Below are 26,864 nucleotides of genomic sequence, written 5' to 3' on the forward strand. Positions count from 1 at the left end.
ACATTAAAAAATGATTTAAATTATAAAATCAGGAACGATATTAAAAATGTAGGACTCTGACTTTGACCTCCTTTTAGATGAATCAGTGTTTTGATGTAGCAGATATACATCTTCGAAGACAATAGTAATTTATTGACGGTCCCTAAGCATAAAGTAGTGTTGAGAGCGGCACCTCTCCTGCAATCTCCCCGCAGCATGAGAGAGCAGTGTGGGCACAGTGAGGGGGAGCTTCCGCTGGAGCTCCGGAGGCAAATATCCACCGTGAAAGCAACTTGACCGCCGTAGCAAAGGAAGACAATCACACAGACAGAAAACGCACATTAGTGTACGCATGCGCGCCAGACTCTAAGATAAATAACAATTGTCTCCCATCCCGTCTGTAAGAGTTCCATTTAAAAAGGTTGGTTTTACCTCGTCTTTCGGCTTACGGCCATACTACCCTGAACACGCCCGATCTCGTCCGATCTCGGAAGCTAAGCAGGGTCGGGCCTGGTTAGTACTTGGATGGGAGACCGCCTGGGAATACCAGGTGCTGTAAGCTTTTACACTCACGCCAGAGGGCGCTACAAAGTGCTGAGACTACAGCTGTTGTGATTCATGTATTGCTTTAATTGCAACTATTCCAAAATAAGGGAATATATTCGGTTATTATAATACAATTCCACTTAATATTTACAACTACAGTTGAAGGTACAAACCTTTACAACAGGATTTAAAACACAAATACCAACTAGAGCAATATTTAGATTGATTTAAAAATAATGGTGTGGTCTTTTGCAGTCAGTCAACCTCGCCCACGCCTCCTACCACTCCGTCCTGCATGAAGCTGAGGAGCCACGACTCGTCTCGCTCTGATCAGGCAACTTATCATTTAAAGGGGTCATATAAGCTACTGTTTATTTACCAAAATAAGTTGTATGTCTTTGTTTTGAAAATGTAAAAGTTTATTTTTATTTTCAGAATGTTTGAAATAGTTGTACCGGGGGTGGAGAGGGAAAGAGCTGGTTACTTGTTTCTCTCGCGAGATCTGACAAGACTGCGCGCGAAGCAAACAGGGCGAGGATAAAGCAAGATGGCGTCTGACGGTGAAGACGTTATTGCAGTCGTCACAGTTCAGTGTTCTTAATCTGTGCGTCCATGTACACATATATGTCCTTTATTACACTCTATTAAATAGAGTAATAATAACTGTTTGTATATTAGTCTGAGCGCACTTCTCCAGCTAGCTTAGCTTGCTAGTTAGCTTAGCTTGTTAGCTGCTAACAAAGAGAGATGAAAACACATCGCTAAGCAGAGATCAAGTGTGAGTGTAAAGTGTTGTGATTGTGTGAAAATGTGCGAAAGAACCATAGCAGAGTACGAGGAGGAACTTTGTCCAACAAAAGAGGAGAAGGAGCGACAACATGAAAAACATCAAGTTGTGTTACACACAACAGGTTTGTTTACTTCTTACTCTCACATCTTTACTAACTTTATATTTATTATTAACACTTTTCTTCAATAGATTGTCTATAGGAAGATGCATTGTCATGTGAGGATGTTCAGACACACAATATTTATGAGAGGTTGATGTTCCTCTCAGTTTGTAACAAAGTGTATCAACATGTTTACACAAAACTCACACAGTCACCGGGGGAATATTCCAGAGAGCAGGTTAAGTGCAAACTCCTGAGTATGTAAAGCTCCAGAGTTTGACCTCCAAAAATAAGAGAGGTAAGACAAAGTCAGAGTCAGTTACCATGGTAACTGACGCTGTAAACCTAGCCTGCTAGCTGGCAGGTTTGACAAGTTATTTATGTGTGTAAAAGCTATACTGACCTGTTATTTCCTTCATATTGGTGCAGCCATTAACCTACTACAACACCTGCTACATCCACCTACTCAGTGGCCTAGTGGTTAGAGTGTCCGCCCTGAGATCAGTAGCTTGTGTCATACCAAAGACTATACAAATGGGACCCATTACCTCCCTGCTTGGCACTCAGTATCAAGGGTTGGAATTGGGGGTTAAATCCCCGTAAAAATGATTCCCGGGCGCGGCCACCACTGCTTCTCACTGCTCCCCTCACCTCCCAGGGGGTGATCAAGGTTAATGGGTCAAATGGCAGGGACGGCGTGGCACAGTGGAAGAGTGGCCGTGCGCGACCCGAGGGTCCCTGGTTCAATCCCCACCTAGTACCAACCTCGTCATGTCCGTTGTGTCCTGAGCAAGACACTTCACCCTTGCTCCTGATGGGTGCTGGTAGCGCCTTGCATGGCAGCTCCCTCCATCAGTGTGTGAATGTGTGTGTGAATGGGTAAATGTGGAAGTAGTGTCAAAGCGCTTTGAGTACCTTGAAGGTAGAAAAGCGCTATACAAGTACAACCCATTTATTTATCATTTATAAATGCAGAGAACAATCTGGCCACACCTAGTGTGTGTGTGACAATCATTGGTACTTTAACTTTTTAATGTGGCAGTGATTGTGGAAAAAACAAAGCCTGATCTAAAGATGACATCTTGATCTCATACCATCTCAAACCAATTGGCCGTTCATTATTAAGTGACATGTCTTAAAGTCGCTTAAACCAAGCAACACTATTTTATCCAGTTACTCGATTAATCGAAAACATTTCCAGTAGAACACTTGATTAATAACATTTTCAATAGCCACAGCCCTATATTTCATGTACGATTTAATATTTAGCATGTAGGAGTTAAAATGTGTTTTGTTTGTGTCCTGTAGACATCCATCAGCTGATTGGACACCAAGAAGAATGTCTCCCTCATCTACAGGGGTACAGTTTCACTTTAGAGGATCCACAGCCCTCACATTTGAAAGAGGAAGAGGAGGGAGAGTGTGTTGTAGGGCAGGAGGAGGATGATGTCAGCAAGTTTCCACTGACTAAGGTTAGAGATAAAGTTTAGGTGTCATAGACCGTATACAGAATAAAATGTTTACACACTTTATATCAGTGAGTGTAATGTTAAGAATGCCTCAATCAATGCTGCCTTGTACTTATAAAAAAAACTTGCTCCTCATCAAATTTCCAAGTCTGTTTTTTTACTCATTTTTGAATGAATTCTAGTGGCTGGGACAAGAGGAAGTATTTCCCAGGTTTTTATTGGTTGTTTTGCTTCACTCTTTTAACACAACACACGAAAGAACACAAATAATGTCATTGTGTTAACAGTGTCAGTCCAAAACTATTTCTATTCTCTCTTTATCTTATTGACTTATTTACCCAACAGACGTCCAACAGCCCCCTCACATTAAAGAGGAAGAGGAGGATCCACAGCCCACCCACATTAAAGAGGAAGAGGAAGATCCACACATGAAAGAGGAAGAGGAGGGAGAGTGTGTTGTAGGGCAGGAGGAGGATGATGTCAGCAAGTTTCCACTGACTGTTGTCTCTGTGAAGACTGAAGAGCATGAAGACAAAGCACCTGAGTCCTCACAGCTTCATCACAGTCCAAGTAAGCACAACATCCACATATCATCGAATACAATGTTTGTGACACATGTTCATCCGGGGGCCACATTTATGACTAAAGATGGAGATATACTTGCTTTTTAACACGTCCATTTAAAAATGAATGCTCATCAATCATCAACAGTGTAATTGCTGGGGTGTAACCATGTGACCTAGAGGCCGTCCTCCTTACCTCACGTGGTCAAATGAAGGCAAACATTCAATATGGCTACTGTTTATTTACCTTTAGCAGCACATATGTCAGCATATTTCAAAGGTTTAGTGGTGAAGATTAGGGATGTATACCAAGTACCATTTTTTTTAGTACTGGTTCCTAATTATGTCGTCCATGAGGACCGTGAAGATTCTGGACTAACGACATAACTAATTGTATTTTTAATTCCAGCTGACTGACGTAACTATGACACGTTGTCACATTGAGTTCAGCTGCCGCTGCTACACATTAACATCAGCTTTGAAAAATGACAAATAAGGAAGCAACAACATGCAAAAGATTGATGTGTGTGTTATTGACAAGAAGATGACATAACTGCATTTCACCTTGCACTGCACACATAGTTGACTTCTTTAAGACTTCAAATAAACAGCTGTTTTGTTTTTTTTGGGGTTTTTTTTTCTTTATTTAACCAGGTAAAATCACATTGAGATCAAATATTTCTTTTCCAAGGGAGACCTGGCCAAGAGGGCAGCAGCAATGTTACATTAAAAACAGTAAACAACACATAAAACATGACATTTACAACATTAAAACTTGCTGACATAACACATGTGCATACAGACAAGGTAAACTGCAATCCTTTCACAGAAACTTTAAACTCATTCAATGTAACAAGGGTTTGAAGTTGAATATTGGATTGTAGGTTATTCCAAGCCTTCGCTGCTGAAAACCTAAATGCTTTCTTGCCCAGTTCAGTTCTTACTTTGGGGACGACAAATTGCAGAACATTCATTGAAAGAAGATTGTGACTTCCTTGTTTCTTTGTTAAAAGACAAGACAGATAAGATGGGGTGATACCCAGAATGGTTTTGTAGATGAACACATACCAATGATTGAGGCGTCGAGCACATAAAGATGTCCAGTTAACCATTGAGTATAACACACAATGGTGAGTAAGTTAACCATTGAGTATAACACACAATGGTGAGTAAGTTAACCATTGAGTATAACACACAATGGTGAGTAAGTTGGTGATGAATGTCAGTGCCCCGTGGTACACACTATCCAGCTTGTGGAGACAACCAGCAGTAGCATTCATGTACAACACATCTCCATAGTCAATAACAGGTAAAAAGGTTGTTTACACCAATTTCTGTTTCACAGTAAAAGAAAAGCAAGACTTGTTTCTATAATAAAATCCCAGTAAAAGTTTCTGTTTTTTTTTTACAACATACTGAATGTGCCCCTTAAAACTAGTGGTCATCAATTACAAATCTTGAATATTTAAAAGCAGACACTAACACAATGTTTTGCCCATTTCTTGTTCAAATGTTCTCACACAGTGCTGATCCTACAGTTTTTGATGTGGTAAAGAACATACATTTTGTTTTCTCTGCATTTAAAAGCAGTTGAAGATAGCAAAGTTGTTCTTGTACTCTGTCAAATGCATGTTGTAGATATTTAAAGGCCTCAGCAGGAGTGGGTGCTGTGCAGTATATGACAGTATCATCAGCGTAGGAATGGAAAGTTGAGTTCGGAATATTCTGTCCAACATTATTAATTATTAATTAATAATGGGCCCAACACAGAACCTTGAGGGACACCCTTTTCCACTTGCAGTACGTCCGAGAAGGAACCTTCTATCTGAACAGCCTGAGCTCTGCTTGTGAGGTCATTTGCAAATCATCCAACTGCTTGCTGAGAAAAACCAATAGCTGAAAGACGTTTGATTGAAATGACATGATCAACAGTATCAAATGCCTTTGAAAAGTCAATAAAGAGGGACAAACAGCACTGCTTCTTGTCAAGAGCTTCAGTTACATCATTTATAAACTTTATAGCAGCAGTAACAGTACTGTGATTTCTGCCAAAACCTGACTGAAATGGTGACAGAATAAAGTTGGTGTCCAAAAAGTCTTTTATCTGTTCACTGATAAGGGATTCAAGCACTTTTGCCAGAACAGAGAGTTTAGAGATTGGTCTGTAATTATTTAAATTACTAGGGTCACCTCCTTTTAATAGGAGGTTTACAAGGGCAGATTTCCAATCCAAGGGGATTTCATTTGAAATTAGAGTAAGGTTAAAAATGTGAGTCAGTGGTCCAGCTATAATTTCAGCTGCCAACTTTAGGAAGAGCGGCTCCAACTTATCTGAGCCAGCTGGCTTTCTAGGTGTAAGTTGTTTTAGAGCCCTCATGACCTCTGTTGTGGTAAAGGGCGTAAAGTTAAAAACATGGGTATTTTCAACGGTTATTTCCGGAGTTAGCGGAACTTCAGTAGTTGTCAGAATTATAGAGAAAACCAGAGTTAATAAAATCCATCCATCCATTTTCTACCGCTTATTCCCTTCGGGGTCGCGGGGGGCGCTGGAGCCTATCTCAGCTACAATCGGGTGGAAGGCGGTGTACACCCAGGACAAGATGATTATTATAATGACTACCCATTTCTCTTCTGTCACTTACTCTGACACCATCAACAAGTATACTAGGTGGGAGATTGACTGAATTACAGCAGGCGGACAAAGATTTGATGATTTTCCAAAACTTCTTTGGGTGTTTGAGGTTTTCAGTTGTGGAGAAATAAAATTCTAATTTTGACTTTCCGAAGGAGAGAGGTAAATTGAATTTTTAATTGTCTAAAATTCAACCAATCTGCTTCTAACCCTGACTTGCGCGCCCTGGCCCAAGCAGCATTACACTCATGCAATACATCTGACAGGTCCGATGTAAACCACTGATTGTCACGTCCTTTAACTCTACATTTTCTAAAAGGGGCATGTTTGTTCACTATACTCAAGCAGTTTTCGTGAAAATATTTCCAAGCCAGTTCAACATGATCAATAAGAGCAATTATATCCCAATTAAAAAAATGCAAGTCATGTAAAAAAGCTTGCGTCTCAAATAATTTCATATTATGTTTTTCAAGAAGACGAGGCTTGCTTTTAGGAATCCTTGTGTCTCGCACTGCTGCAATCACACAATGATCACTCACATCATTAGGGAAAACACCAGATGCAACACATTTAAAGGGCATATTTGTTGGAATTAAGTCAATGAGTGTAGCTTTTTGAGGGCATTTAGGATTAGGTCTTGTAGTTGAGTTTATTAATTGTGTTAAATTTAGAGATTCACACTGTGCTTTCAAAGAGTCAGACACAGATGTGAGCCAGTCCCAGTTCAAATCACTATTTCATTGTATTTCAGTTGAGACAGAAGCATTACAAGAGTAGATAGGGAATTACTAGGGGCAGATGGAGGCCTATAACACTCCACTACCATAATGTGGTGATTTCTAGCTATTTCGATTTCAAGTGCTAACAGTTCAAGTTCTTTACTTACTGATTCAGAGAGCACTAATTTAACATCAAACCTCTGCTTAATATATATGGCCACTCCACCATCTTATCTTCTCTTTGTCGGTCAGTACGATAGACATTATAGCCATGAATGTAAATATCTTTATCAAGCACACATTGTTTAAGCCAAGTTTCAGATAAGACTACAATATCAGCATTTGTTGAGTTTATCCAGATCTTTATCATATCCAGTTTAGGGAGTAAACTCCGAACATTGATATGAATAATCCCAAGACCAGATCTAGTTTTAAAATCCGCAGGTGTAAAACATTGTGTAGGTGTATCAGGGCCTGGATTAGTCTCAACATTTCCTGAGAGCAATAACAGTAATATAACTAAACATTTGCGCTTAAAGTTACCATCTTTTGAGTCGGTCTTTAATCTGTGAAAGTAAGTGCTCACAATAGGGGAGGATGCAGTAATGTTGACGTGATCTCTCAAAACAAGGAAACAATAAGAATGAATGGACTCTACCATAGTATGCAGCCATTTGGTTTTGTCCAAAGTCACAGAAATCTTCAACTGAGATAAGGCCGAGTTTATTTTGGATTTGCCACTATGATGAAATGTCAAATGATCAAATATGTCAAACTGTGCATCTTGAAGTAGCATAGTTCGTGAGTGGGGGTGACCAGTCCCATTTGGGACACCAGTAAAACCACAAAAAAGTATAAAACACAATATAATAATTTGTGACATAGTGAGAGGAGAAGTTCCACTTGTTTCACCACTTTTGAAGATGTTAGCAGACAGGGCTAGAGACTAGCAACCAAGGCCGATAGGTGGAAGCCCGTAGACGAAGCCAATGGCTGGAGGCTAGCAGGCAGGTCGACGATGAAAGGCTGGTAGACAGGCCGATGGTGGAAGGCTGGTAGACAGGCCGATGGTGGAAGGCTAGCAGGCAGGTCGATGGTGGAAGGCTAGCAGGCAGGTCGATGGTGGAAGGCTAGTAGGCAGGTCGATGGTGGAAGGCTAGCAGGCAGGTCGATGGTGGACGGCTAGCAGGCAGGCCGATGGTGGAAGGCTGGCAGACAGGCTGATGGTGGTTGGCTGGTAGACAGGCCGATGGTGGATGGCTGGTAGACAGGCCGATGGTGGATGGCTGGTAGACAGGCCGATGGTGGAAGGCTGGTAGACAGGCCGATGGTGGAAGGCTAGCAGGCAGGTCGATGGTGGAAGGCTAGCAGGCAGGTCGATGGTGGAAGGCTAGCAGGCAGGTCGATGGTGGAAGGCTATCAGGCAGGTCGATGGTGGAAGGCTAGCAGGCAGGTCGATGGTGGAAGGCTAGCAGGCAGGTCGATGGTGGAAGGCTAGCAGGCAGGTCGATGGTGGAAGGCTAGTAGGCAGGTCGATGGTGGAAGGCTAGTGGCGCGGTTGGTAGAGTGGCCGTGCCTGAGGGTTCCTGGTTCAATCCCCACCTTCTACCAACCTAGTCACGTCTGTTGTGTCCTTGAGCACTTTGGCTACCCCTGTGGTAAATTTTAAATGTGCTCTATAAATAAAGTTGATTTGATTTGATTTGATTTGAGCAGGACACTTCACCCTTGCTCCTGATGGGTCGTGGTAAGCGCCTTGCATGGCAGATCCCGCCATCAGTGTGTGAATGAGTGAATGAGACGGGATGAGTTTGCTAAGTACAAAAATGAGTCGAAATTTTTGAATGAAAGAAACTTCTGTTCTAAATGTGTCCTCTAGATGTCGCAATAGCAATTCTTTGTATCTTTATAGATGATGCTACATATGTAAAACACAACTAAAACACATGATGTTAGCGCACCAGTCGGGGAAAATGAGCAAACTACATCAATAACATCCTGTAATTTGATTTTGATATTATTTATTTATCTTGATAGATTGAAAATGAACACCAATGAGTTGACTGATGAACATTATCACATAATTGATTCTGAAAGTGTAAAAAAGGACAACTAAAGATAGAATACTATTGTATGTAAAAAAACAAAAAAACATGATTTGTACATTTTCAGAATATGTTTGTTCTATTTTTAAACAAAGAAAACAATCTGCAGTTGTCTTTATTTTTACGTTATCTTGCCGTAATTTTACCAGTCCGGCCAAATTGGAGTAGATCTTCCTCCATGTGGCCCCCCATCTAAAATTAGTTTAAACACCCCTGGCCGAGTTCTTCCTGCGAAAAGCAGATACGAGAAAAAAATCTAATTATGAAACGGGATAGATCCCTTAAGATTTGTTGAGTAATATCAAGGATTATCCGTCGGTGGCGTTTCCAGACATGTGGAACTATCTTGAGTTCCAGACGTCATTCTACACCACAAATTATGGTTAAGTTTAGAGATAAAGTTTAGGTGTCATAGACCGTATACAGAATAACATATTTACACACTTTATATCAGTGAGTGTAAAGTTAAGAATGCCTCAATCAATGCTGCCTTGTACTTATAAAAAAAACTTGCTCCTCATCAAATTTCCAAGTCTGTTTTTTTACTCATTTTTGAATGAATTCTAGTGGCTGGGACAAGAGGAAGTATTCCCAGGTTTTTATTGGTTGTTTTGCTTCACTCTTTTAACACAACACACGAAAGAACACAAATAATGTCATTGTGTTAACAGTGTCAGTCCAAAACTATTTCTATTCTCTCTTTATCTTATTTACTTATTTACCCAACAGCAGGACACTTCACCCTTGCTCCTGATGGGTCGTGGTAAGCGCCTTGCATGGCAGATCCCGCCATCAGTGTGTGAATGAGTGAATGAGACGGGATGAGTTTGCTAAGTACAAAAATGAGTCGAAATTTTTGAATGAAAGAAACTGCTGTCCTAAATGTGTCCTCTAGATGTCGCAATAGCAATTATTTGTATCTTTGTAGATGATGCTACATATGTAAAACACAACTAAAACACATGATGTTAGCGCACCAGTCGGGGAAAATGAGCAAACTACATCAATAACATCCTGTAATTTGATTTTGATATTATTTATTTATCTTGATAGATTGAAAATGAACACCAATGAGTTGACTGATGAACATTATCACATAATTGATTCTGAAAGTGCAAAAAAGGACAACTAAAGATAGAATACTATTGTATGTAAAAAAACAAAAAAACATGATTTGTACATTTTCAGAATATGTTTGTTCTATTTTTAAACAAAGAAAACAATCTGCAGTTGTCTTTATTTTTACGTTATCTTGCCGTAATTTTACCAGTCCGGCCAAATTGGAGTAGATCTTCCTCCATGTGGCCCCCCATCTAAAATTAGTTTAATCACCCCTGGCCGAGTTCTTCCTGCGAAAAGCAGATACGAGAAAAAAATCTAATTATGAAACGGGATAGATCCCTTAAGATTTGTTGAGTAATATCAAGGATTATCCGTCGGTGGCGTTTCCAGACATGTGGAACTATCTTGAGTTCCAGACGTCATTCTACACCACAAATTATGGTTAAGGTTAGAGATAAAGTTTAGGTGTCATAGACCGTATACAGAATAAAATGTTTACACACTTTATATCAGTGAGTGTAATGTTAAGAATGCCTCAATCAATGCTGCCTTGTACTTATAAAAAAAACTTGCTCCTCATCAAATTTCCAAGTCTGTTTTTTTACTCATTTTTGAATGAATTCTAGTGGCTGGGACAAGAGGAAGTATTTCCCAGGTTTTTATTGGTTGTTTTGCTTCACTCTTTTAACACAACACACGAAAGAACACAAATAATGTCATTGTGTTAACAGTGTCAGTCCAAAACTATTTCTATTCTCTCTTTATCTTATTTACTTATTTACCCAACAGACGTCCAACAGCCCCCTCACATTAAAGAGGAAGAGGAGGATCCACAGCCCACCCACATTAAAGAGGAAGAGGAAGATCCACACATGAAAGAGGAAGAGGAGGGAGAGTGTGTTGTAGGGCAGGAGGAGGATGATGTCAGCAAGTTTCCACTGACTGTTGTCTCTGTGAAGACTGAAGAGCATGAAGACAAAGCACCTGAGTCCTCACAGCTTCATCACAGTCCAAGTAAGCACATATCATTTTATTCTCAGGGCATTCAATCCATCACAACTGGACTGTTCACTTTGTCTTAGAAGACTCATCCAAGTAGGCTTCATCACTTCATGCTCATACACTTCAAGTCTTAAATCTAATCATTGGAATTTAGAGGGGAACTGCAATTTTTGGGGGAATTTTTCTATCGTTCACAATCATTATAAAAGACATGATGGTGGATATATTAAAAATAAAAAATAAAAATCGTATTCTAACTAGGGCTGGGCGATATGGCCTTTTATTAATATGTGGATATGTTTAGGCCACGTCACGATACACCATATATATGTGGATATGTTTAGGCCATGTCACGATACACCATATATATGTAGATATGTTTAGGCCATGTCACGATACACCATATATATGTGGACATTTTGCCTTAGCCTTGAATGAACACTTAATGTATATAATCACAGCAGTATGATGATTCTATGTGTCTACATTAAAACATTCTTCTTCATACTGCATTAATATATGCTACTTTTAAACTTTCATGCAGAGAGGGAAATCACAACTAAGTCAATTTAGCAAAAGTGTATTTATTAAACAGTTATTAAGCAGTGGTACAAACATTCATGTCATTTCCAAACAGAAAGTTCAAGATTGTCAGAGACATTTTAAAACAAGCTATTATTGCACTTTTGTGCATGATGTCACTAAGATGACATATCATAACAACACTAAATTAAAGTGCACTTTTTGTACAGAACGCCACTACAATAGTTTAAAACAAATAAAGTGCACTTTTGTGCATGATGTCACACAAGATATTTCAATAAGTGTCAAAATAAAAATGAGCTGCATAATAGGAAATCAAATAGTGTATGTCCTTCGCTATGTGGTAGGTTCCTGCGGACGTTATCTCCTTCTGTTGTTGACTATTTGTTTCATACGGTGTTGATCTGGAAATGGTTGCTTGGGCATTTTGTGGGTGTGGAACTGAACGGAGATGTTGACATGTGGAGTTTCAAGCACTCTTCATTCTCTAGCGGGTGACTTTTCAAATGATGCTACATTAGCAGTGCTGCTACTTTTTGTAGCAACGCTTTTGCAGCATACTTGTTCACCATCTACCCGCTTGAAGCCAAACCACCGCCAGACGATAGACTCCCTGCTGTTTGTCTTGGGAATGAATTATTCCTTCATTTGTTACCAGATTGGCACCTTCTTTCTCTCGTATTACCACTAGCACCACAGCTAACGTTACCATGCCGCTACCTGTCTGCTCCGTGAGAGCGTATGACGTTGCACACGTGACAGTATGTGACGTATGTAAGAAGGTGCGCTTGTTTTATGTCTCTGTGAGAAGGAGAGACAAGAAAGAGTGAGAAGAGCCTGTAGTGTAATGCCTGCAGCTAAAAGCAACTGTGTGAGAACGTATACTCCAATATCACCATATAGTCATTTTCTATATCGCACAGAGACAAACCCACGATATATCCAGTATATTCCATACATCACCCAGCCCTAATTCTAACTCATAAATGTAAATAAAAGTCCACTTGCAATGGAGCCAATGGGAGGTCCTCTATAACCATCCAAAATACACCAACAATACTCCATTTGCATTTTGTGGCTTGAATGTCCACCAAATGTTAGTTGAGTTGAGTTGACTTGACTTGACTTTGAATTTATTTGGAACATGCAAGCATACAACATGATACATCACACATGCATGCATACAACATGATACATCACACATGCATGCATGCAACATGATACATCACACATGCATGCATACAACATGATACATCACACATCCATGCATACAACATGATACATCACACATGCATGCATACACCATGATACATCACACATGCATACAACATGATACATCACGCATCCATGCATACAACATGATACATTACATGCATGCATACAACATGATACATCACACATGCATGCATACAACATGATACATCACACATGCATGCATACAACATGATGCATCACACATGCATGCATACAACATGATACATCACACATGCATGCATACAACATGATGCATCACACATGCATGCATACAACATGATACATCACACATGCATGCATACAACATGATACATCACACCTGCATGCATACAACATGATACATCACACATGCATGCATACAACATGATACATTACATGCATGCATACAACATGATACATCACACATGCATGCATACAACATGATACATCACACATGCATGCATACAACATGATGCATCACACATGCATGCATACAACATGATACATCACACATGCATGCATACAACATGATGCATCACACATGCATGCATACAACATGATACATCACACCTGCATGCATACAACATGATACATCACACATGCATGTATACAACATGATACATCACAATTTCCAGTTTGTCTTTTCAACATGTTTGAAAAGGAGTAGGAAGAAGCAGAGCTTATTTAATTCTACCACTTTTCTTTTACATAACAGTTGCTAACACTTTAGTTCACTTCCTGTTCTCAATGTATTCACAATATACTCCATAAGTAATCACAATAAAAATAAATAAATAATAATGAGTGAAGTAAGTTATATTTCATATGGTGAGATGAGTAAGATGATGTAGAAAATGAATGATGGATGAAATAAATTGAGAATGTTTATCTTCTTCTTTGTACTTTGTAAACACTTTAAGTGTGAAGAGTTTCTTGAAGTGGATCATATTAGTACATTGTTTGATTGCTTTGCTTCATCCATTCCATCATTTAATTCCACATACTGATATACTGAAGGTCTTAAGTGTTGTACGTGCATACAAATGTTTTAAATTATATTTTTCTCTAAGATTATATTTCTCCTGAGAATTGTTGTACATTGTTGGCTAGCAGGTTATAGTTTGCTTTGTGTATTATTTTAGCTGTTTGCAAATTCACTATGTGGTGGAATTTCAGTATTTTTGATTCAATAAATAAAGTGTTTGTATGTTGTCTATATCCAACATGATGTATTATTATAACTGATCTTTTTTGTAACACAGTTAATGAATGAAGTGTACTTTTGTAGTTGTTTCCCATATTTCTACACAATAAGTCAGATATGTAACACTAGTGAGCAGTAGAGAATATGGAGTCATTTTTGGTCTACAACATGTTTTGTTTTATTCATTATTGACGTGTTTCTTGCTACTTTATGTTGTTTATTTTTTACATGAGATTTCCAGTTCAATTTATCATCAATTATTATACCTAGACATTTGGTTTCATTTACTCTTTCAATTTCTATTCCGTCTATTTGTATTTGTGTTTGACTTTCTCTTCTACTGTTACCAAATAGCATTATTTTACTTTTACTGAGATTCAAAGATTGTCAAAGCATCTTTTTAATGTGTTCATTTCTTCTGTTATTATTTGTATTATCTTCTGTGTGTTCTCTCCTGAACAGAAAGCAGTTGTGTCGTCTGCAAATAAAACTAACTTTAAGTCCTTTGTAACTTTACAAATGTGGTTTATATAAAGATGAAACAATCTTGGTCCCAGTATTGATCCCTGGGGTACACCACAAGATATATCTAGCTGTGTTGACATATTTTCACCCATCTTCACATATTGCTTCCTGTTGGTTAAATAGCTTCTAACCCAGTTCAAGACCAAACCTCTGATGCCATATCCTTCTAGTTTTGTTATAAAAATATCATGATTAATTGTGTCAAATGCTTTAGTTAAGTCCATGAATACTGCGGCCGCACATTCTTTACCATCTATTGCATTGCTCATTTCCTCTGTTATTTGGATCAATGCTATCCATGTTGACATATTTGCTGTGAATTCTGGTGTGTAGTTAGTAAACTGGTGTATGTCTCCATTCTTATAAATTGGTACGACTTTTGCAATTTTCATTTTGTCAGGGAATTTGCCGGTTAGAAATGATACGTTGCTGATATATGTCAGAGGTTCTGAAATGTCTTCTATAACTTTTTTTATGGTTACCATATCTATTCCATGACAGTCGGTTGAGGTCTTGGATTTACAATGTTTTACAATTTTGATTATTTCTTCTTTTGTCACGTTCTTAAGAAACATGGAATTGGGATTTCTGTCTATGAGCTCACTCAAGTCCTCAACTGATCCATCATCTGCATTTGGAAATCTTTGTTCCACATTGTTTCTGATATTAACAAAGTAATCATTAAAACGTTCAACTATTTGGTTCATATTGTCATTTTTTGTATTTCCATGTAGAAAGTACTGGGGGTAATCTTTCTTAGCAGCATTTTTAATGATGCTATTTAGGATGCCCCATGTTGCTCTCATGTTGTTTCTGTTCTTCTTTAATAATTGTCTGTAGTATTCCTTCTTACATGTTCCTAGTATACCAATTAGCTTGTTTTTATATTTATTATACTTATTTATAGATGTCTGTGTTATTAATATTCCATATAATGTCTTTTTTTTGTGACAAGCATTTTTCAGTCCTTTTGTCATCCATGGTTGGTTGTTTTTCTTTTGCTTCTTACTAACTTCTTTCCATGGACAACATAAACATTGATATTATACATGTGGGACAATATATATATATATGTATATATATATATATATATATATATATATATATATATATATATAAAATATATATATACCGTATATAAATGCTGTTAAATGTAGCTTTGATGTGGCAAGCTACTTTTGCAGTGTAGCTTGTAGTGTAGCGTGCTACAATTCTCTGAGGATAGCTTAGCTCCATTTAATTGAGAGTAACTTGTAGCTTAGCTTACTACATTGTCCAGGTAGCTTGCCCATCACTGTCTATTTGGCCTAGCTCACATGTCAATAGTTTGAATACTGCAAACTTCAATACAGTAACACCTCATTTGTTCTGCAGACGTCCAGCGGGTGTCAGCGGGGAGTCATGAAGAGGAGTGGCACACCAGTGTGGGACAGAAGGAGCTACAGGCCCCCTCCCACATTAAAGAGGAGCAGCTTCATGATGAAGATGAAGCTCAGTCCTTACAGCTTCATCACAGTCAAAGTGAGGAGAACAGAGGGGCGGAGCTTGTAAGTCAACACATCACAGAAGCTGATGGAGAGCATTGTGAAGATATCAAGTCAGAACCAGACAGCATCTTTGCTCCACTGTCAGACATGGACCACATGATGTCACACTCTTCTGATCACAGTGACCACATCCAAAAACCTTTGGAGAGTAAAAATGACTCTAAAGGTGATACGAGACATCACACCAACAACAAACACTTTGACTGCTCTGAATGTGGGAAATCATTTAGACTGAAGACTAATTTTACAAGACACATGACAACACATAATGGGGAGAAACCTTTTACTTGCTCTGTTTGTAAGAAGAGTTTATCCAGAAAGGAACACATGACCACACACATGAGAACGCACACTGGAGAGAAACCTTTTACTTGCTCTGTTTGTAAGAAGAGTTTTTCCAGAAAGGAACAAATAACCACACACATGAGAACACACACTGGAGAGAAACCTTTTGCTTGCTCAGCTTGTGCTAAAAGATTTAACACTAAGAAGGAAATTACATTACACATGAGAACACACACAGGTGAGAAACCTTTTACTTGCTCTGTTTGTAAGAAGAGTTTCTCCAGCAAGCAAATCATGACCAGACACATGAGAACACACACTGGAGAGAAACCTTTTGCTTGCTCAGCTTGTGTTAAAAGATTCAACACTAAGAAGGAAATGATATTGCACATGAGAACACACACAGGTGAGAAACCTTTTACCTGCCCTTTTTGTGAGAAGCGTTTCTCCAGAAAGGAACGCATGACCACACACATGAGAACACACACTGGAGAGAAACCGTTTAGTTGCACTGTGTGTGATAAGATGCTCAGGTATAAGTATCAGGTCAGTAAACACAAGTGTGTAACAGTCATGGAAGCTGCGGGGATTTAAAAACACTTAAACAGTGATTGTGCTAAATGTAGTTTAAAAACACAGCATGTTTAATAAGAATGTATATTTTATGTTGTATGTACCGTATTTTCCGCACTATAAGGCGCACCTAAAAACCACAAATTTTCTCAAAAGCTAACAGTGCGCCTTATAACCCGGTGCGCTTTATTACGATTCATTTTCATAAAGTTTCGATCTCGCAACTTCGGTAAACAGCCGCCATCTTTTTTCCCGGTAGAACAGGAAGTGCTTCTTCTTCTACGCAAGCAACCGCCAAGGTAAGCACCCGCCCCCATAGAACAGGAAGCGCTACCGCCCGCCCCCGGAAGAAAAAGAAGCGCGCGGATATTTCGTTTCATTTCCTTTGTGTGTCTACATCTGTAAAGACCAGACTACAAAATGGCTCCTACTAAACGACACGCTTATAACGCAGAATTTAAACTTAAGGCAATAAGTCATGCCGAAGAACACGGAAATAGAGCAGCAGCAAGAGAATATAACATAAATGAATCAATGGTGCGTAGGTGGAGGAAGCAAGAAGATGACCTGCGCCAGGTAAAGAAGACAAAACAGAGCTTCCGAGGGAACAAAGCAAGATGGCAACAGTTGGAGGACGAACTCGAACAGTGGGTTGTTGAGCAGAGAGCAGCAAGCAGAAGTGTCAGCACCATCACTATTCGAATGAAGGCAACAACGCTAGCAAGCGAACTTCACCTGGATGATTTTAAAGGTGGTGCTTCTTGGTGTTTCCGGTTTATGAAAAGACGCAATCTCTCCATCCGCACACGGACCACTGTTTCACAGCAACTGCCTAACGACTTTAAAGAAAAGCTGGCTACTTTCCGTGCATATTGTAAAAAGAAGATAGCGGAAAAAAAGATCCGGCCAGAGAACATTATCAACATGGACGAGGTTCCACTGACTTTTGATATTCCTGTGAACCGCACTGTGGATTCAACGGGAGCACGTACGGTGAATATTCGCACCACGGGGAATGAGAAGTCGTCCTTCACTGTGGTTCTAGCTTGCCATGCTAATGGCCAGAAACTTCCTCCCATGGTGATATTCAAAAGGAAGACCTTGCCAAAAGAGACCTTTCCAGCCGGCGTCATCATAAAAGCTAACTCGAAGGGATGGATGGATGAAGAAAAGATGAGCGAGTGGTTAAGGGAAGTTTACGCGAAGAGGCCGGGTGGCTTTTTTCACGCTGCTCCGTCCATGTTGATATACGACTCTATGCGCGCCCACATCACAGATGGTGTCAAAAAACAAGTGAAGCACACAAATACAACACTCGCCGTCATTCCGGGTGGATTAACCAAAGAACTCCAACCGCTGGATATTGGTGTCAACAGGGCATTCAAATCACGACTGCGAACTGCGTGGGAAAAATGGATGACCGAAGGCGAACACACCTTCACTAAGACGGGCAGACAACGCCGGACGACATACGCCAACATCTGCCAGTGGATTGTAAATGCCTGGGCAGATATTTCTGTCACAACTGTGGTCCGAGCTTTCCGGAAGGCAGGATTCACAGAACTGCTGCACAACAACAGCTACACTGAATCCGATGACTTCGAAGAGACGGAGCCGGCCATTTTGGAACCCACGCTTGCGCAACTTTTCAATTCGGACACCGAAGACGAAGAATTCGAAGGATTTACCGGTACGAATGAAGAATAACTTCAGAAAGTGAGCGCTATGTTTATTTTGTGTGTTGTGTGTTGTGACATTAACGTTCGAGCAACATTACCGGTATGTTGCTATTGCTCTACACCATTTTGAATTTTACTATGTTTGTGATTGCACATTTGTACATTTTGGGACAGAGTTGTTAGAACGCTGGTTTTCAATATATTATTAAAGTTTGACTGAACTATCTGACTGTTTTTTTGACATTCACTTTAGCGCAGCGTTTTTTTGACATTCACTTTAGCGCAGCGTAGGCGCGGCTTATAGTCCGGGGCGGCTTATTGGTGGACAAAATTATGAAATATGTAATTCATAGAAGGTGCGGCTAATAATCCGGTGCGCCTTATAGTGCGGAAAATACGGTAGTGCTTCTCATCTTCTAGTCTTATATGTTGTCCTGTACTTACTTTTTAAGTTGTGTGCATGTATTGAATATTATATATGTAGCTACTATTTTATTCTATTTTCTCATCTTTGAAGAGAGGACATCTTATTATTTTCATTGTTTTTTTTCCACACATTTTTTCCATTGCATTTTATTGATGTTATTATCCAACTAAAAGTATGAATGAATAAAATGGTTAACAAAATGTGGACTCTGGTAGATTAGCAGCATTGTTACATCATGGATGTTAACTACTGCAAAACATCAACAAAGAAGAAAAATGCTGAAGTTAGCAACACATCACTGAACTTTAGAGCCATCGTGAGTGGAGTTGCTTGTTTTTATTGCTGCATTTGTACTTATTTCACCTCACATCTTCACTTTTAATGGGTTGTACTTGTACTTGTATAGCGCTTTTCTACCTTCAAGGTACTCAAAGCGCTTTGACACTACTTCCACATTTACCCATTCACACACACATTCACACACTGATGGAGGGAGCTGCCATGCAAGGCGCTAACCAGCACCCATCAGGAGCAAGGGTGAAGTGTCTTGCTCAGGACACAACGGACATGACGAGGTTGGTACTAGGTGGGGATTGAACCCTAAAGTCTTCTTCACATATATTGTTGTAGGCTTCTAAGATGTATGTTTCTGATGTGTGTGTGTAGTCTGTCCAATTGTTCACTTGCACAGATACATCTTCATCATCATTAGTTTATTATTGTTCTTCGGTCAATGGTCAACAAAATGAACAAACAGTTGTACATTCATAGATTGAAAAAGAAAATGTTGCAGAGCAAAAGTGTTTAGGCTGAAGTTGAACACTTATTTCGCCTAACCCAGGGGTCGGCAACCTTTACCAGTCAAAGAGCCATTTTGACAAGTTTTATAAATTATAGAAAACAATAGGAGCCGCAAATTTTTTTTGAAATTTTAAATGAAATAACACTGCATACGATTTTTTTTCTTTTTTCTTTGTGCTATGTATAAACCAGGGGTCTCAGACATGCTGCCCACACCTTTATGTGGAATTTGAAAGCTGGTGCGGCACGCGGGTTTTAAATGAATGGCGCTTGTCAGCGTCATGCGTGCCGTGATGGTACAGCATATAGCACCCACTACAGCCAGCGTGCCTGATCAGCCACACGTTGTATGGGGCTTCCGCTTGCTCACGTAAGTGACAGCAAGGCATACTTGGTCAACAACCACACAGCTCACACTGACGGTGGCGGTATAAAAAAAACTTTAACACTCTTACTAATAATGCGCCACACTGTGAACACACACCAAACAAGAATGACAAAAAATTTCGGGAGAACATCTGCACCGTAACACAACATAAACACAACTGGACAAATACCCAGAATCCCATGCAGCCCTAACTCTCCCGGGATACATTATACACCCCTCCCCCCCACCAAACCCCGCCCACCTCAACCGACGCACGGGGGGGGGGTTGATGTGTGAGGGAGCAGGGTTGGGGTGGGGGCGGGGTTTGGTGGTAGCAGGGGTGTATAATGTAGCCCGGAAGAGTCAGGGCTGCATGGGATTCTGGGTGTTTGTTCTGTTGTGTTTATGTTGTGTTAAGTTGCAGATGTTCTCCCGAAATGTGTTTGTCATTCTTGTTTGGTTTTGGTTCAAAGTGTGGCACATTATTAGTGAGAGTGTTAAAGTTGTTTTATATGACCACCGTCAGTGTAACCTGTGTGGCTGTTGACCAAGTATGCCTTGCTGTCACGTACGTGTGCAAGCAGAAGATGTATATTGTATAACAAGTGTTGGGCTGGCACGCTGTTAATACAGATTGTGGAGGGCGCCAAATGTTGTACCATCATGGCACGCCCTTATTATAGCCATAAGGGTGAAAATCGGTGAATATTAATCCCGGGAGTTTTCTGCGAGAGGCACTGAAATCCGGAAGTCTCACGGGAAAATTGGGGAGTTCAGCAAGTAAGCTGCTGAGCCGCATCAGAGTGATCAAAGAGCCGCATGCGGCTCCGGAGCCGCGGGTTGCCGACCCCTGGCCTAACCCTATAAACAATGTCAAGTACAAGATGAACTTCCGAAAATTATGAAATGTTCTTTGTACAACATATTATAAACACACATTATACACAACATAAACACAGTTCAATGATATACACAGTAAAGGCATGTGAAATATCCTTGTACACCTTTGCACCAATTATATACTATATACAAACACTTCCATGATTATTTATATCTCACACTTAGTTTGTAATGAACATTGATCATAGTATTAACTACAGTGTTGATTCAAGAGTGATATATTTTTTCAAGACATGTTTTTTAAATGTGTGAATGGAAGTGGAACATTTGAAGGAATGATCCAAGCTGTTCCTAACCCTGCAGTGTAACAGCATCACAGCTTGTTAGAGACCAGGGAAAACTGGAGCTCAGCCTTTTAGCGGCCCGGACAATAAGATAAGAAGTGGCAGGAGTTGGTCAGTGGACAAGCAGTCAGAGCGTGGACTGTGGATGTCGGCCAGAGCGGAGTTACGTAACCTTTCCACGCCCGCTTCCCCCTTGTGGAGCCGAGCAGACACACTCCAGCGCCCACTGATGATTTACTGCCGAGGATGACACAGCGGTTCCACGTTCCGTGCTCTCATCCCTCTGACGACTGGGACCAGCTGGATCAGTTGCAGTGTGTGCTATACAGCAGTGGTCCCCAACCACCGGGCCGCGGACCGATTGGTACCGGGCCACACAAGAAATTAAATATATATAATTTTTAGTTTTATTTTTTTTAAATTATTAAATCAACATAAAAAACACAATATATACATTATATATCAATATAGATCAATACAGTGTGCAGGAATACAGTCCGTAAGCACACATGTTTGTATTTCTTTATGAAATTTAATTTCATGTATTTGTTTTGAAAAGGTCAGTGGTAAGCGGGCAGATTTGGTGGGGGAGGTTTTACAAGAGGGCAGCACGGTGGTAGAGGGGTTAGTGCATGTGCCTCACAATACAAAGGTCCTGAGTAGTCCTGAGTTCAATCCCGGGCTCGGGATCTTTCTGTGTGGAGTTTGCATGTTCTGCCCGTGACTGCGTGGGTTCCCTCCGGGTACTCCGGCTTCCTCCCACCTCCAAAGACATGCACCTGGGGATATCAATCAATCATCAATCAATGTTTATTTATATAGCCCTAAATCACAAGTGTCTCAAAGGGCTGCACAAGCCACAACGACATCCTCGGTACAGAGCCCACATAAGGGCAAGGAAAAACTCACCCCAGTGGGACGTCGATGTGAATGACTATGAGAAACCTTGGAGAGGACCGCATATGTGGGTAACCCCCCACCCTCTAGGGGAGATCGAATGCAATGGATGTCGAGTGGGTCTGACATAATATTGTGAGAGTCCAGTCCATAGTGAATCCAACATAATAGTAAGAGTCCAGTCCATAGTGGGGCCAGCAGGAAACCATCCCGAGCGGAGACGTTTCAGCAGCGCAGAGATGTTCCCAGCCGATGCACAGGCAAGCGGTCCACCCCGTGTCCCGACTCTGGACAGCCAGCACTTCATCCATGGCCACCGGACCTGTGCCCCCCCCCTCTCTCCACAAGGAAGAGGGGAGCAGAGGAGAAAAGAAAAGAAACGGCAGATCAACTGGTCTTAAAGGGGAGTCTATGGATAGGTTGATTGGCAACACTAAATGGTCCCTAGTGTGTGATGTTGTCTATCTGTGTTGGCCCTGTGATGAGGTGGCGACTTGTCCAGAGTGCACCCCGCCTTCCGCCCGACTGTAGCTGAGATAGGCTCCAGCGACCCTGAAGGGAATAAGTGGTAGAAAATGGATGGATGGATTGATGGTTTTACAAGAAAAAATGTCAAATAAATGTGAGCACTTGCTTATTTAGACACTGTGTTGTACTGCACTGTTGATGCTGAATAAAGTGTTTAGAAAAAAATATGTATATTAAATATTTTTTTAAATATAATAGAATTCAGAAAAATATGCCTCAAAAATTGCACACGTCACGGAACTTTTACCATTTGTGTTTTAACTTCTTTTCCCACTCAGCAGCTAAGAAAAACGGTTACATGCCTTCAAAATAAAATGCAGATACAACATAAAAAACAAATGAGAATTTGAACTCACCGTAACGCTGTAGATTGGTCAAGCTGGAGTGCGTTACCACGGTGATTAGCAATCCTCTCTAACAATTGTGTCTCAATGTCTTCAGCTATTTCCTCAATGCGCCGAGTCGCGGTGTAGCCGACAGAGATATCTTCTTAGCAGCCTCTCCTAGAAGTTGACTTTAGCGGCAGGAAGGATCAATTCTTCACCAATAGTGAATGGCTTTTTAGCCTTAGCAATATGATTAGCCACTAAGTACGATGCTCTCAGTGATTCTCATTTACTGATGTGGTCATTTCTTCTCTTTTTCATCTTCATCTTTTTTCTTTCAAAATACTTGTCTTTTAATCCAGGGTGCTCGGTCTCTAAGTGGCCAAGCAGTTTTGAAGGCTTCATGGCCTCATTAGAGAGCTGCTGGCCACATATTATGCAGAGTGCGGGGGAATCACCTGTTGCCATAAATCCATATTCCAAGTAGGACTTCTGCTATTGTCTGTTAAAAGCTTTCTTTTGTTGGAAGTCGTAGGCTGTTCTTCTCTCTCTTCCCAAAGCCTTTTCCCCTTCACAAAGAAACTTTCCAAATGTCTGTTTTTTTGCTCATTTTCCTAGCAGGGTTACATTTTACCGCTCAAGTGACCAATATATAACCCAGAGAATCCGGTCATTTTTCAAAATAAAATACTAAAAAAAAATCGTTCAGGCTCAGATAATAAATAAAACGGAAATAACTAATTATTTCTTGTGCGGCCCAGTACCAATCAATCCACAGACCGGTAGCGGGCCGCGGCCCGGTGGTTGGGGACCACTGGTCTACAGTACAGGCCAAAAGTTTGGACACAGCGTCTCCTGACTATTTACATTGTAGATTGTCACATCAACACTATGAATGAACACATGTGGAGTTATGTACTTGACAAAAAAATAACTGAAAACATGTTTTATATTCTAGTTTCTTCAAAATAGCCACCATTTGCTCTGATTACTGTTTTGCACACTCCTGGCATTCTCTCCATGAGCTAACTCCTTCAAGAATGTTGGAAAACCATTTCAGGTGACTACCTCTTGAAGCTCATGGAGAGAATGCCAAGAGTGTGCAAAGCATTAATCAGAACAAGGGTGGCTATTTTGAAGAAACTACAATATAAAACATGTCTTCAGTTATTTCACTTTTTTTTGTGTTCATTCATAGTTTTGATGACAATCTACAATGCAAATAGTCATGAATGAGAAGGTGTGTCCAAATGTACTGATATGTCACACACTTGTATTGGAACTCCGAGCAAAGTACAAAGGTAGAGATGTCCAATAATAATAATAATAATAATAATAATACCTGAGATTTATATAGCGCTTTTCTAAGTACTGTTGCGTTTGGACCAGTTGTTCCTCCCAGGGAATTCAAGTCACAAGTCGCTCCCAAGCTCTTTACGACACTTAAAGCTGAGTAGAAAAACCACCAGAGACAGAATAGGTATTTTGTAGTATATTTGCAAAGCTTTGTAAATACATTGAGACCAGTCCAGCATAGAACATTCAATCGCGCCGCCAAGATGGTCTGCCCCCCTCCCATGAAAAACCCTCTCCCCTATCAAGTCTCTCTCCCTCCCACCCTCGCAGTCATGTCCCTCCAGCCAAAACACATGCCCATTGTCCTCCGCACCTGGACATAAGGCTAGATAAGAGAAAGGAGTATCTCTCTTTCTTACATTCCTCACTCAAGGTTTAGCACACAGTATTTGCAGACAACCAAAAGACCACAATTGGAAGAAAAACACTAATATGATTATGAAATCAAAAGAAGTAACACTTAAATACGGATATATGTAAATATCTGCCTCCGACAGTACCCAAAGTCGCTCTACATGTAGAACCCATCATTTATTCACACCTGGTGGTGGTAAGCTACTTTCATAGCCACAGCTGCCCTGGGGTAGACTGACGGAAGCGTGGCTGCAATTTGCGCCAACGGCCCCTCCGACCACCACCTATCATTCATCATTCAATTCACCGGTGTGAGTGGCACCGGGGGCAAAGGGTGAAGTGTCCCGCCCAAGGACACAACGGCAGCGATTTTTGGATGGTAAGAGGCGGGGAGCGAACCTGCAACCCTCAGGTTTCTGGCACAGTTGCTCTACCCACTACGCCATGCCGATATTATCGGCCGATAAATGCTTTAAAATGTAATATCGGAAATTATCGGTATCACTTTTTTTTTAAATTATCGGTATTGTTTTTTTTTTTTTTTATTATTATTTGTATTTTTATTTTTTTTATTAAATCAACATAAAAACACAAGATACACTTACAATTAGTGCACCAACCCAAAAAACCTCCCTCCCTCATTCATACAAAAGGGTTGTTTCTTTCTGTTATTAATATTCTGGTTCCTACATTATATATCAATATATATCAATACAGTCTGCAAGGGATACTGTCATGACTTGGTCCTTGGGTTTTGTTTTTCCGGAAGGCAACGGAAAGTTGGCTCGGGCGAGACGGGAATGTGAGTACATATTTTATTTTTACAATAACAAAATGAACAAACTAAAGGTGCGCACAATGGCGGAGAACAAACTATGAAACCAAAAAGACTATAGCACAAAGGCAATTAACTCAGAACACGAAACGAAACACTTACTGTGGCATGGGACTGTGAACACGGCTTGAGAGGATAAAGAGTGTGCAGAGCATAAATGTGATGTCGCCAGGCTGACCAACAGAAAAAGAAAAGCTTAAATAACACAGGCATGATTAACGAAAACAGGTGCGTGACTCAAAACGTGAAACAGGTGCGTGACGTGACAGGTGAAAACTAATGGGTTGCTATGGAAACAAAACAAGGGAGTGAACAACCAGAAACTAAAGAGTCCAATAACTAAACAAAACAAAACATGACTAAAACAAAACATGATTACACAGACATGACAGGATACAGTCCGTAAGCACACATGATTGTGCGTGCTGCTGGTCCACTAATAGTACTAACCTTTAACAGTATTTTCATTCATTACTAGTTTCTATGTAACTTTTTTTATATTGTTTTACTTTCTTTTTATTCAAGAAAATTATTTTATTTTATTTTTTATTTTTTTAAAAGAACCTTATCTTCACCATACCTGGTTGTCCAAATTAGGCATAATAATGTGTTAATTCCACGACTGTATATATCGGTATCGGTTGACATCGGTATCGGTAATTAAAGAGTTGGACAATATCGGAATATCGGATATCGGCAAAAAGCCATTATCGGACATCCCTATACAAAGGTGCTGTCTGTGTGACTCTCCCATCCCCTCTTACCTTTCCGTTAAACTCTGTTTTTGCCAACAATAGTCCTTCACAAAAGGTGAAGGCGGTGGTAAATATTCATTCATCCATTTAATTCATCATTTATACATATTTTTGGGTGTCTGGAACGTGTAATAGTATTTAGATATTTTTTTCCCAAAAAAGGAAATGGCTCTGGTTTTCGAACAATTCGGTCTTTGTCTGACTTTTTGGAATGACTTACTAACAAAAACCGAGATACCACTCTACCAAACTGTACTCAGTGGCCTAGTGGTTAGAGTGTCCGCCCTGAGATGGGTAGGTTGTGAGTTCAAACCCCGGCCGAGTCATACCAAAGACTATAAAAATGGGAGCCATTACCTCCCTGCTTGGCACTCAGCATCAAGGGTTGGAATTGGGGGTTAAATCACCAAAAGGATTCCCGGGTGCAGCCACTGCTGCTGCTCACTGCTCCCCTCACCTTCCAGGGGGTGATCAAGGG

At 40.3% G+C, this 26,864-nt stretch overlaps 1 protein-coding gene and 1 non-coding gene across 2 annotated transcripts in view; both read left to right on the forward strand.

The window, feature by feature from the left end:
* Positions 1 to 26,864, forward strand: part of LOC133570505 (uncharacterized) — a 490,167-nt gene that overhangs the window by 20,294 nt on the left and 443,009 nt on the right. The window lies entirely within an intron of this gene.
* Positions 423 to 541, forward strand: LOC133571151 (5S ribosomal RNA). The gene has a single exon (XR_009810308.1). It is a non-coding gene; the product is annotated as a 5S ribosomal RNA (ribosomal RNA).

The sequence above is a fragment of the Nerophis lumbriciformis genome, linkage group LG28 (genome assembly GCF_033978685.3).
Source record: "Nerophis lumbriciformis linkage group LG28, RoL_Nlum_v2.1, whole genome shotgun sequence".
NCBI lineage: Eukaryota > Metazoa > Chordata > Actinopteri > Syngnathiformes > Syngnathidae > Nerophis > Nerophis lumbriciformis.